Source organism: Porites lutea, chromosome 12 (genome assembly GCF_958299795.1).
Source record: "Porites lutea chromosome 12, jaPorLute2.1, whole genome shotgun sequence".
NCBI classification, from domain to species: domain Eukaryota; kingdom Metazoa; phylum Cnidaria; class Anthozoa; order Scleractinia; family Poritidae; genus Porites; species Porites lutea.
The window spans coordinates 12,994,497-13,007,477 of NC_133212.1; positions in this window are offsets into that span (position 1 = coordinate 12,994,497).

Below are 12,981 nucleotides of genomic sequence, written 5' to 3' on the forward strand. Positions count from 1 at the left end.
TGCAAATGGAGCACTGCCACCTCGATTAACCTCTTTTCTTCAATAATTAATGACAATTTTGCTGAGGAACTCTCTTAGGTTGCGATGAAATCTTCAAGTACAAAGTCTTGTCTTTCTATCGTGAGTTTTTTTGTCCACTAAAAAAGCATATTCTTCCTTGCCACGTTTAAAGAATTTAGAGTTAATTCTATTTATAAATACACTTATACTACACGGCTTAAATCCAAGACCTTCGCTCTACAATATCTCGGCCAAAAATCATCTAAATTGTCTCCAAAACCTCTTGTTCGAAAGCTTATTTCTTTGAGGTTTCGTCGCCATCTTTGGTTGCTGCAATATTTTTGATCAGCGGCCTTTATTTGACCATAACGAGATATGTATTTGACCACTCGAACTTTCCGAACATTATGAGCCCGGGAATCGCAGTAAAAACCAGCGGTTAAATCCAGTGCGAAAGGTAGGTACGTGGTGTAAGCATCATATAGTGGTTCCCCGTTAGTTAATATATGGCATAACTTTACATAGCCCTACATAGCCATACATAGCCCTACATAGCCATACACAGCCCTACATAGCCCTACATAGCCCTACATAGCCCTACACAGCCATACGTAGCCATACATAGCCCTACATAGCCCTATATAGCCCTACACAGCCATACATAATCATACATAGCCCTACATAGCCCTACATAGCCCTACATAGCCCTACACAGCCACACATAGCCATACATAGCCCTACATAGCCCTACATAGCCCAACATAGCCCTACACAGCCATACATAGCCATACATAGCCATACATAGCCATACATAGTCTTACACACCCCTACACAGCCCTACAAAGACCTACATAGCCCTACATAGCCATACATAGCCCTACATAGCCCTACACAGCCCCACATAGCGCTACATAGCCCTACATAGCCCTACATAGCCATACATAGCCCCACATAGCCCTACATAGCCATACATAGCCCTACATAGCCATACATAGCCATACATAGCCCTACATAGCCCTACATAGCCCTACATAGCCCTACACAGCCATACATAGCAATACATAGCCCTACATAGCCCTACATAGCCCTACATAGCCATACATAGCTCCACACAGCCCTACATAGCCCTACACAGCCATACATGGCCCTACATAGCCCTACATAGCAATACATAGCCCTACATAGCCATACAAAGCCCTACATAGCCATACATAGCTCTACACAGCCCAACATAGCCCTACACAGCCATACATGGCCCTACATAGCCCTACATAGCCATATATAGCCCTACATAGCCATACATAGCCATACATAGCCCTACATAACAATACATAGCAGAACATAACCATACATAGCCTTACATAGCCATATTTAGCCCTACATAGCCCTACATAGCCCTACATAGCCCTACACAGACATACATAGCCATACATAGCCCTACATAGCCCTACATAGCCATACATAGCCATACATAGCTCTACACAGCCCTACATAGCCTTACAAAGCCATACATGGCCCTACATAGCCCTACATAGCCCTACATAGCCCTACACAGCCATACGTAGCCATACATAGCCCTACATAGCCCTACATAGCCCTACACAGCCATACATAGTCATACATAGCCCTACATAGCCCTACATAGCCCTACATAGCCCTACACAGCCATACATAGCCATACATAGCCCTACATAGCCATACATAGTCCTACACACCCCTACACAGCCCTACAAAGACCTACATAGCCCTACATAGCCATACAGAGCCCTACATAGCCCTACACAGCCCCACATAGCGCTACATAGCCCTACATAGCCCTACATAGCCCTACATGGCCATACATAGCCCCACATAGCCCTACATAGCCATACATAGCCCTACATAGCCCTACATAGCCCTACATAGCCCTACACAGCCATACATAGCAATACATAGCCCTACATAGCCCTACATAGCCCTACATAGCCATACATAGCTCCACACAGCCCTACATAGCCCTACACAGCCATACATGGCCCTACATAGCCCTACATAGCAATACATAGCTCTACACAGCCCAACATAGCTCTACACAGCCCAACATAGCCCTACACAGCCATACATGGCCCTACATAGCCCTACATAGCCATACATAGCCCTACATAGCCATACATAGCCATACATAGCCCTACATAACAATACATAGCAGAACATAACCATACATAGCCCTACATAGCCATACTTAGCCCTACATAGCCCTACATAGCCCTAAATAGCCCTACATAGCCCTACACAGACATACATAGCCATACATAGCCCTACATAGCCGTACATAGCCATACATAGCCATACATAGCTCTACACAGCCCTACATAGCCTTACAAAGCCATACATGGCCCTACATAGCCCTACATAGCCATACATAGCCCTACATAGCCCTACATAACCATACACAGCCATACATAGCCATACATGCCCTACATAGCCCTACATAGCCCTACACAGCCATACATAGCCATACAGAGCCCTACAGAGCCCTACATAGCCATACATAGCTATACATAGCCTTTCATAGCCCTACATAGCCCTACATAGCCCTACATAGCCATAGATAGCCATACATATCCCTACACAGCCCTACACAGCCCTACAAAGACATACATAGCCCTACATAGCCATACATAGCCCTACATAGCCCTACACAGCCCCACATAGCGCTACATAGCCCTACATAGTCCTACACAGCCGTACGTAGCAATACATAGCCGTACACAGCCCTACATAGCCCTACACAGCCATACATAGCCATACATAGCCCTACATAGCCCTACATAGCCCTACATAGCCATACATAGCCCTACATAGCCCTACATAGCCCTACATAGCCCTACACAGCCATACATAGCCATACATAGCCCTACATAGCCCTACTTAGCCCTACATAGCCCTACATAGCCCTACATAGCCCTACATAGCCCTACATAGCCCTACATAGCCCTACATAGCCCTACATAGCCCTACATAGCCCTACATAGCCTTACATAATCCTATATAACCCTACATAGCCCTACATAGCCCTACATAGCCATACATAGCCCTACATAGCCCTACATAGCCATACATAGCCCTACATAGCAATACATAGCCCTACATAGCCCTACATAGCCCTACACAGCGATACATTGCCATACATAGCCTTACATCGCCCTACATAGCCATACATAGCCCTACATACCCCTACATAGCCCTACACAGCCATACATAGCCATACATACCCCTACATAGCCCTACATAGCGATACATAGCTATACATAGTCTTTCATAGCCCTACATAGCCCTACATAGCCCTACATAGCCATACATAGCCATACATAGCCATACATAGCCCTACACAGCCCTACACAGCCCCACAAAGACATAGATAGCCTTACATAGCCATACATAGCCCTACATAGCCCTACAAAGCCCCACATAGCGCTACATAGCCCTACATAGTCCTACACAGCCATACGTAGCCATACATAGCCCTACATAGCCCTAAATAACCATACACAGCCATACATAGCCCTACAAAGACATACATAGCCCTACATAGCCATACATAGCCCTACATAGCCCTACACAGCCCCACATAGCGTTACATAGCCCTACATAGCCCTACATAGCCCTACATAGCCATACACAGCCCTACATAGCCATACATAGCCATACATAGCCCTACATAGCCATACATAGCCCTACATAGCCCTACACAGCCCCACATAGTCATACATAGCCCTACATAGCCCTACATAGCCCTACATAGCCATACATAGCCCTACATAGCCCTACATAGCCATACATAGCCCTACATAGCCCTACATAGCCATACATAGCCCTACATATCCCTACATAGCCCTAAATAGCCCTACACAGCCATACATAGCAATACATAGCCCTAGATAGCCCTACATAGCCGTACATAGCCATACATAGCTCTACACAGCCTTACATAGCCCTACACAGCCATACATGGCCCTACATAGCCCTACATAGCAATACATAGCCCTACATAGCCATAGAAAGCCCTACATAGCCATACATAGCTCTACACAGCCCAACATAGCCCTACACAGCCATACATGGCCCTACATAGCCCTACATAGCCCTACATAGCCCTACATAGCCATACATAGCCATACATAGCCCTACATAACCATACATAGCCCTACATAACCATACATAGCCCTACATAGCCATACTTAGCCCTACATAGCCCTACATAGCCCTACATAGCCCTACACAGACATACAAAGCCATACATAGCCCTACATAGCCTTACATAGCCATACATAGCCATACATAGCTCTACACAGCCCTACATAGCCTTACTCAGCCATACATGGCCCTACCTAGCCCTACATAGCCATACATAGCCCTACATAGCCATACATAGCCATACATAGCCCTACATAGCCCTACATAGCCCTACATTGCCCTACACAGCCATACATAGCCATACATAGCCCTACATAGCCCTACATAGCCCTACATAGCCATGCATAGCCATACATAGCCATACATAGCCCTACATAGCCCTACATAGCCCTACACAGCCATACATAACCATACATAGCCCTACATAGCCCTACATAGCCCTACATAGCCCTGCACAGCCCTACAAAGACATACATAGCCCTACATAGCCATAAATAGCCCTTCATAGCCCTACATAGCCCTACATAGCCATACATAGCCCTACATAGCCATACACAGCCCTACAAAGCCCTACATAGCTCTACACAGTCATACATAGCTTTACACAGCCATACATGGTCCTACATAGCCATACACAGCCCTACATAGCCATACGTAGCCCTACATAGCCGTACACAGCCATACATTGCCCTACATAGCCATACATAGCCCTACATAGCCCTACACAGCCATACATAGCCATACATAGCCCTACATAGCCCTACATAGCCATACATAGCCCTACATAGCGCTACTTAGCCCTACATAGCCCTACATAGCGATACATAGCCCTACTTAGCCATACATAGCCCTACATAGGTTTACATAGCCCTACATAGCCCTACACAGCCATACATAGCCATACATAGCCCTATATAGCCCTACATAACCATAAATAGCCATACATAGCCATGCATAGCCTTACATAGCCCCACATAGCCCTTCACAGGCCATACATAGCCCTACATAGCCATACATAGCCCTTCACAACCATACATAGTCCTACATAGCCATACATAGCCCTACATAGCCCTACTAGCCCTACATAACCATACATAGCCATACATAGCCATGCATAGCCTTACATAGCCCCACATAGCCCTACACAGCCATACATAGCCCTACATAGCCATACATAGCCCTACATAGCCATACGTAGCCCTACATAGCCCTACATAGCCCTACATAGCCCTGCATAGCCCTACATAGCCATAAACAGCCCTACATAGCCCTACATAGCTTTACACAGCGCTACACAGCCATACATGGCCCTACATAGCCCTACACAGCCCTACATAGCCATAAACAGCCATACACAGCCCTATATAGCCATACGTAGCCCTACATAGCCCTAGACAGCCATACATAGCCCTACATTGCCCTAGACAGCCATACATAGCCCTACATAGCCATACATAGCCCTAGTATATATAGCCATACATAGCCATACACAGCCCTACATAACCATTTATAAAATAACGAAGATAGTATGCGCGTTCTGATTGGGCGAGAGTAATGTTTGCATGAGAGTATGTAAACATCATTGTGGCGTCAAGATGTTTCGCTTTTCGCGCGGTTATCATGCGGGCACGAATTTCAAAAAGTTCTGGAGTTCAAAACTCGACAAGTTTACTTTATTTACCCATTTTTTTTGTCGGCTGAAACTTGGAAAATCCTTACAAAGAAGGTGTGTAAATTTCTCTTTGCTAAAGCTGACATTTTAAGAGCCATTATCTGAGAAAATCGAAAATCGCACGACACTCGTCAAAAATTCGAATTTTTTTTTATTTTGCCAAAACATCCCTTTTAGTGACCTAATTTAAGGAAAAATAGTTTTGGGTTCAAACGATTCATTTTAAAGGAGAAATTAGGAAAAGTTTGAAAAATCGATTTTATGCTCGTTTTTCGCACAAAACACGGCAGGATGCAATGGCAACTTCGAGAGAAGGGTGAACGCGTAAGAAACATTCCCTGACATTGAAACTTCACCGAATTATTAATTTGTTCTTACTCTTGAAAATCCTAAAAGAAAATTTGATAAACAATGCTTTACATTTTTATAATCGACAAGTGTAAAGAGGTCATATTTGTGACGTTAGACGTGTTAGAAAATGAAGGCCAACTTTGACTATTAAAAAAGGCCTCTGGTATATGCCGCTTGACCATAAAATCAATATAAAATGGAACCTTGGCTTTTGTACTAACTTACTGGAAAGTTTTAGCTCTGGAAATCAAATATCATCCTGACACCAAAGCAAGCGGTGAGAGCAATTGAATTGGGAAATTTATGCAAATTAGACGGCTTGCGGACGGTTGTCAAACTAAAAGAAAGGTTTTACATGAAAGGATTACTCACCATTACTTGTAACACGTTTTTACGCCAAGGAAAGTTATTTCCAACTTCTTTTGCGTCGTTTTGAGTCACAAAATATATAATTTTTAGCCAAAAGACAAACGTACGTTTGCTCAGCAACTGCGTCCGAATCCGGCCGTGAATCGCAATAAAGTCACAACACGTCGAAGCAAGAGTTACAAGAGTTTTTACTTCAGTCAGGAGGCAAAAGGAATAAACATTCATCGCAAACTAATGACTTCGATTTTGAAAACCTTTCATCACTTCAATCGTTCGTCGGCTGATAATAGACATCGCACAAGATCGTATGACCTTTGGCGTGTGACCGGAAATTGGTCACACGCTTTAGTCACGTCAGCATGCTGTCACGAAATTTTCGTAGCTGTTGTCAGCAATTTTAATACAGTTTTCACATTTTTTGACAAGAAATCCTCTCATCGCAGTAGAAACAGCCATGCATATTTATTTTTCTTTTATTTACCTACTAGGCTTTGAAACAGCTTTTTGGAAAAGCCCTGGGGACGAGGTTGGTGTCGTGAGTGATCCGTGGAAGCGAAAATTAAGACCAAAAAAGAACGAATATTTTGAATACTTAAGTAAAGCCACAGCTAAAAAAAAAAAATTTGTTCAAAATATTTTCAAACCAAGAAAAAAACATACTTCGATCATCCCCGTGACTTGGAATCTGGCCAGAGTACCCCCCTCCCCCTCCCCTCCTCCCCTATGCCGGGTCAAAATACTAAGTTCCCCCGGCCCAATGTCCCATAGTCAAGGGAGTATACTCTCTTGCTGTAGTAAAGAACTTGCAGAATAATACCAATTCTCCGTGGCCAACGGATTCAACGCTATAGTTCACTTTGGTTTTGCTTGTTGATTTTTTCGCTATTTGCTCACGATCAGGAGCCTATAACCCCAACCACGACCAAATTATGAAACCTGTTATTACCAGAAAAAAAAAAAAACACAAAGAAACAGTCAGTCAGATAGACAGTACATAATAAAAAAGACCTCGATTAAGATTAAAAAAAAATCAATACATGACACTGTCGAATACGAAAACCCAGAAACCATTTTGTGGAAAAAAGGTTCGCATACAGCTATCAGCTGCTTTTGTCCACAACTCGCCGGTAGAGGTGCGCGGAAACTAGTGATTGTGAAATGGCTTCAAACTATGATCCTATACTGTTGGAATATTACTTATCACAGAAAGCTACAACTGATTTCTTCTAGCAGACCCAATCCTCGTGGTTCGTGTGGACAAAGTAGCTCATCCCGGCTATTTGCACCATGCTACCATAGTCTCCCTAGATTCCCAAGCCTCGCACGCAGACTTTCCTGTCCCACGAACGTTAGGTAGGATTGTAGGACGAGCCAAAAGAAAGTGAAGGCTATAGGCTCTCGCGATGATGCAAGGAAGGTCGAGTATTATATTCCCCTATCCTGGTCGCCCAGGGTATAGACTACGAGTAGTCCCCCATTTTTCCTCAGGGATAGTAGAGCGAGCGAAACGCGAGTGCGCGTGCCTTTTCTCGCGTGGGGTAATTTTCACGCGCCCTCGCGTTTCGCTCGCTCTACTATCCCTGAGGAAAAATGGGGGACTACTCGTAGTCTACCCAGGGTAAGTCTGCGGAGGAGAGTGACTGAGGGGCTGTATGTTCGAAAAGTTGACTAACGCCCCCGGGACTAACGCTTTCCCCTGGATAAATCTATATCCAATAAGTAACGCAATTGCTTCTTATTCACTTGATAGTGATTTCCTGTTGTTCAACGTTTGAACAACAGGGCCCTAAGTATTGTGTTTCGCCTTGCACTAAAAACCCATAAACCTTATAAATTTCACTATGGGACTTCAGCACCTCCCTTGAATGTTCCATTTCGCTAAACGGGACCTCAAAACAACGATTCTGTGTATCCTAAGGGAGTGTATACTATACTTTCCTGGCTCTTGTCACTCACAGTGAGGTGATGGTGGCTTATACTCTAATAGACCTAACACAGTCGAACCTCCATGTGCGACCGCCAATCCAAAAGACCAAATTTTCCCAGTCAAAGCCTTACAGTTGGAACCTCCAGTAAACGAACACCTTCTGTAAGTGACTGCGACCACTTTTTGGGCGCCACGGTTAATTGTTTTCCATAAGCGACCAGTTGACGCATTCTCTGCTCTCTATTTTTGCTGTGTGTACTATGTTCCTTAGAAAATATGAAGACCTTTAGTGACATCGTGGAACTACACATATCCTAACTTAGTAGATGTAGCCAACAAAGTGAAGATTCTGTTGTGATTCTAGACTATTCTATATCTCACTCACCTGAATCCCTCTTTAAATTGAACATGATTTAAAAGCTGTATTTGTCAAAAGAGGTAAAAGATAATATTTTGCCAGGAATTTGTTACACCGCCATTTAATAGAATGTGCCTGGACCTCTTCTCGGAATAGACCCCATGTGGTCCGATTCTTCTAAGCGGCCACCTCCCGTTAGAGACCACTAAGTCTTTGCATTTTTGGTGGTCGCTTACTGGAGGCACGACTGTATTACTTTGACCTATCAGAGGCTTACCGATAATAAAGGGGATCTGGAAGGGGGCATGGATGCGACAATCACATCCCAGGTCGCTTACTTAAAATAGTGGACATCTAACTGACAATCAAAGTTTGTGCTTATTATTGGGGTTATCTGGTGTTTACTCACCTCCCAAGCTACCCTGGGCGAGCCAACTTTTCCTCCATTTCCTTACAAAACTTGGTAAACCATTTACATGAGAAACAAAAGGTTGGTTCGGATAGACGCCCTACTACCAGTAGTGGGCGGGGTTGAAGGCTTCCGGAAGTCAGCCCTCCACTGAGCCGGTAGTGGGGGCCTCACCCTTCTAGCCCGGCTAATATTTCTCCACTTTGGCTCGCCCAGCTAGCTGGGACAACACGGTCAAGGCTAGACAAAGACAGCATGCGCAAGCACTGTTGACTCGGACAAAGTGGTCAGTTTTTTCCTCATATAAACGCTCGCAAAAGTTGGCTCGGCTGGGAGGTTGACCTTCTCTCCGGCACAGCTTTTCTCCATCCATGGGTTCCAAACAGTCTTTTAACAGTCACGTTTGAAATTTATAGGAAAATGATGTAGCACTTCAAAAAATAATAATAATAAAAAACTCTTTTTCCACAGCCTGTCAATGCCTAGAAGGTATCTATAAAAGAAATCAACTGCAGAACAGGAGTCAATTTCAGTCTTTTGCGCTTTTCACGCTAGCACTGCGAAGCTGACTGGGGGCGCGAGACACGCGTGATGCATGGGAAACAAGTTCTGCAGGCTATAAAAGAAATTTTAAAAAAATAAAAAAAATAAAGCAAGCCTGATTTTATTTCGATGAGTCTATTTTTTGTCGAAAGCAAACGTGAAAAATCGTATTAAAATTCGTGACAGTATGCTAACCTGACTTAAGCGTGTGACCGATTTCCGGTCACACGCCAAAGGTCATACGATCTTGTGCGATGTTTATCATCAGCCGACGAACGATTGAAGTGATGAAAGGTTTTCAAAATCGAAGTCATTAGTTTGCGATGAATTTTCAATCTTTTGGCCTCCTGACTGAAGTAAAAACTCTTGCAACTCTTGCTTCTAAAGGACCGCAGTGACGTGTTGTGACTTTATTTCGATTCACGGCCGGATTCTGGCGCAGTCGCTGAGCAAACGTACGTTTGTCTTTTGGACCTTTTGGCATAAAATTATGGATTTTGTGACTCAAACCGACGCAACAAAAGTTGGAAATAACTTTCCTTGGCGTAAAAACGTGTTACAAGTAATGGTGAGTAATCCTTTCATGTAAAACCTTTCGTTTAGTTTGACAACCGTCCGCAAGCCGTCTAATTTGCATAAATTTCCCAATTCAATTGCTCTCACCGCTTGCTTTGGTGTCAGGATGGTATTTGATTTCCAGAGCTAAAACTTTCCAGTAAGTTAGTACAAACGCCAAGGTTCCATTTTATATTGATTTTATGAGCAAGCGGCATATACCAGAGGCCTTTTTTAATAGTCAAAGTTGGCCTTCGTTTTCTAGCATGTCTAACGTCACAAATATGACCTCTTTAGACTTGTCGATTATAAAAATACAAGACATTGTTTTTCAAATTTTCTTTTAAGGTTTTCAGGAGTAAGAACAAAATAATAATTCGGTGAAGTTTCAGTGTCAGGGAATGTTTCTTACGCTTTCACCCTTCTCTCGAAGTTGCCATTGCATCCTGCCGTGTTTTGTTCGAAAAACAGGAATAAAATCGATTTTTCAAACTTTTTTTAATTTTTCCTTTAAAATGAATCGTTTGAACCCAAAACTATTTTTCCTTAAATTAGGTCACTAAAAGGGATGTTTTGGCAAAATAATAAAAAATTCGATTTTTTGACGAGTGTCTTGCGATTCTCGATTTTCTCAGAAAATGGCTCTTAAGCGAGAAAAATCCGTATTTTAGAAAGCATCTTTATGGAAAACGAAAACTGATTACACGTGCAACACTTCGTGGACAGGACTTTGCGACTGGTAAGAATTTATCTTTTAATCAGTGCCGTACAAAGAGTGTTGCGTTTTTTCTCGGGAAAGTTATTTTATAAAAGCAATGGAAAGCTTATTTCCTGTGTTTGCATAGCCTGATATAAACACTCGAGGCGTTTGGAGAATTCTCAACAGTTATACAAACCCGAGACGAATCGTTTCGGGTTTGAATAGCTGTCTCGAATTCTCCCAACCCCTCTCGTATATGGAACTATGCAAACAGAAAACGTTTTCTGTTGCTTAAATATAGCTGTACATAGACATACATAGCCATACATACGCCATTGTCTCGATTTTCAAAGCTGGCGCTTTTCGCTAATAGTGGGCTGTAACATGTAGCCTAGTAGTAGCGCAACCAATCAATGCAGCATTGATAATAGACCACTAGTTGCATTTTTCAAATAGCCCTATAATCCCTTCACAACCCTACATAACCATACATAGCTCTACATAGCGTTACATAGCTCTACACAACCCTACATAATACTACGCAACCCTACATAGCTATACATAGCCCTAAAATAGCGCTACATAGCCGTACAGAACTCTACGCAATCCCACATAGCCCTGCATACTCGGACATAGGGCTACATAGTCCTAAATAGCCCTGCGTTATCATAAGAGACTACATTACGAGGCTTGCACACCAAGAACACCAAAGTTAGAAAAATGACAAGAAACCCTCAGATTCAAAAAAATATATATTTTATTGGGATCATGGGCTATTATTTAACTCTGACAAGTACCTTACGACTCGTGTTTGACCTTGCTTTTTTTTTTTAAAACTTTTTTTATCTAATAGTTCTTTTTCCAAACGCGTAACATTATATGTTCTCTTATGTCATAGTAAAAGTAATAACGATTACATAAGGAAAATACAAAGACCTGCGGTTGTACAGTTCTGAAACCACAAACAGAATTTACCTGGTACAGCAAGTGCTGCATTGTTGCGCGAACGCGGTCGCTAAGCTTGAATATTCACGTCGCGTATTATACCTGGTAGTTTGCGGTGATATCGGAGCGTAAAGGTCAACAGTGGTTGTTGATGAGCGAGCAATTATTGTGCAGTTGCGATGGGTTTTGTGGAGCCAGTGAGCAAGAAGCAGGAGCACACGTTACCTGCAGATTAGCCGATGGCAATTTGGAGCGGATTCGTCGATTATTCTCGAATTTATAGCGCTTCGTGTGAAGGCGCGTGGAGATGGTCCGTTTGTTTTGTAGCCAGCCTTTAATTCTTCTTTAGTAGATAGTACCTACAATTGCAAAACTCAACAAAATGCCACTTAAACCGGCCAGGAAAGACAAGGATACGTTCAGTTGAAGGTATCTTAGCTTTGTTTTGTTATATTTTGACTTTTGGACTATTTTAGTTCATGGGAGTTTCGGCGACTCATCGCATTAATTTGTCCATGTGAATATTAATATATTCATTCAGTGACACATACTACGTCTGGGCCGCCTGTGTACCTACAAGAAAATAAATAACCTTTTCTTAAAGTTCGACCATTCTTTATTAAGGATGCCAAAATCATAGAAATCGGTTAATTCATTCCTGCCGAGAAACACTATTCAAAAACATAACCAACGCTCATATAAAAAGGTTCGGGCGACCTTAAGAAAGTTGTTAAGAAAGGTTCACCTTTACAATTGTCATTTGAGTGATGCCTCATACCATTTGAAAGTGTTTTTTTTTTTTTTGGGCTTAATGCGCTAATTAGGTCACGTGACCTCCATTGGCTGAAAAAGATTGTTCTTTAAAAGGCCAAGCACAGTTTTGTAGGTGTTTGCATTACACATTATCCTAAACCAGTTCGGTTTAATAACTCACAACAAAAAGTGTTGCCATTTTAGTTGAAATATTTTTTATTGT